Raw genomic sequence first — 2,239 nt, forward strand, 5'->3', positions numbered from 1 at the left:
TGGCTAGTTCTAATTATAGGCTATTTATTTGAATTATTAAATTATACAGTATTCAGTCATAATTCTTTCATCTTTGGCAACTGCAATCAAATCTACCAGTGCAAAGAAGATGATGAAGAAGATGATCATGTGGATTTTGATAAAATTATGAATCATTATTCCCCAGTTGCTGAAGAGAGAGATAATTGTGAGTGTCCTTCCATCTGTCCACCTGTTTTGAAATGGGTTTAAAGATTTAATAGAGCCACTGCTGGAAAAAGTAACCAAATCATTCCACATCCATTTTAGAAATATTTTATTAAAGGCAGATAAGAAAATAACAACCAAAATGTGTATTTATACAAGTGTATATGTACTTTGTTGATATTTGGAGTCTGTTGTTGCATAAAATGATATTAACGAAATTATAACAATCTTTACACTATTAATAAAATCTTTACCCTATTAATAAAAATAGTTTCATATTTCACAGTGAAAATATTACCTTGTTAGAGTTTGCAGCAATCCAACCAGCACACAAGTAAATAATTCAGCAGGATTAATTTATATAAGAAACTTCTTTATATACAATACCCAAGCAGCAGAAGTCAGAACCAGAAGTCAGAATCCAGAAGTACAGAATCAATAATCACAGAATCAATAAAATCACAGAAGCACTCATATACATACATACATACATACATACATACATACATACATACATATATATATATGGCCACATGGAAGAGATAAATTGGAAAACTTCTTAGTACATTTGAACAGCCTCCATCCCAAAATAAAGTTCACCATGGAGATAGAATCAGAAAACCAGTTACCTTTCCTCGATGTATTAATTTATAAAAAATCTGATGGCACCTTAGGACATACCATCTATCAAAAGAAGACACATACGAACCGCTATCTCAACGCCAAATCACACCACCATCCAGCACAAATAAACTCTGTTGCCAAAACATTAACCACAAGAACTAAACGTCTGGCTGATGAAGCACATTTACAAACAGAATTATATACACTAACTAATGTACTGACATCAAATGGGTTCTGTAGAAATAAAGTCATCAATATGATCAAACATACAACACCAAGACAGAATAAAAAACAACAAGAGGAACAAAACAATGGGAAAGCCATCTTGCCCTATATAAGGGGAACAACAGATAAAATTAGCAAAGTACTACAAAAACACAACATCAAAACCATATTTTGCACAGATAGAAAGATATCGTCCATTCTGAGAAGCCCCAAAGACAAAATAGAATTAGAAGATCAAGGCATATATGAAATCCCATGTGCTTCCTGCCCATCAACATACATTGGACAGACCAACAAAAGCAAGAACACACATCATCATTAGTTCAACATATAAATACAACAGGACACAACATTAATTTTAATAAAACAAAAACAGTTGCAAAAATAGAACATCTCAATGGCAGAATAATCAGAGAAGCAATAGAAATGGAAAAAAGACCATATTGCATGAATAAACGGGATGACACTTCACGTCTGCCTACTATTTGGAAACCTGCTCTCATAGATAGACGAATCTTGACACCATATATGGGACAGGGACCAAGCATTAAACAAAAAAAATCCCAACCAAATCATATTCAAACCAGCCACAAAGATGAAGCCCTGCCACCTAGTGGAGAAAAACCGACCATACACCCGAAGCCAAGCCAATAAACACATACTGGGACTCCCAACCAATCAGAATGAAAAGGTGGAGCCATCCCAGAATACCAGCACCAGATTTGAAATTCCAACGTCAGTTAGTGCAAAATGACTGCTAACATAAGCCTGATGATGGCAGATGGGATTCTGCCGAAACGTCGCTTCTACCCTTTTAGGGATATATCCACAATTACACGGGAAGAAACCCGAAATATTAACTACACACACACACACACACACACACACACACACACACACACACACACACATATATATATATATATATATATATATATATATATATATATATATATATATATATATGTGTGTGTGTGTGTGTGTGTGTGTGTGTATATATATATATATATATATATATGTTTTCTCAGGTTTTCGCGGGTGTTTGTATGTAGGTCTTTGGTTATTCTGGTCTTCTCCCACGTAAAATTGGAAGTGTCTTGGCGACGTTTCGACGAAGTCTCATTCGTCATCTTCAGGCTGGTGTTCTCGGCTTCGTGCTTCCAGGAGCAATGTGAGATCGCAGCTGTCTCTTCCTTTTAACTGC

Source organism: Pantherophis guttatus, chromosome 3, assembly GCF_059756535.1.
Source record: "Pantherophis guttatus breed Tessera chromosome 3, ASM5975653v1, whole genome shotgun sequence".
Classification (NCBI taxonomy): Eukaryota; Metazoa; Chordata; class Lepidosauria; order Squamata; family Colubridae; genus Pantherophis; species Pantherophis guttatus.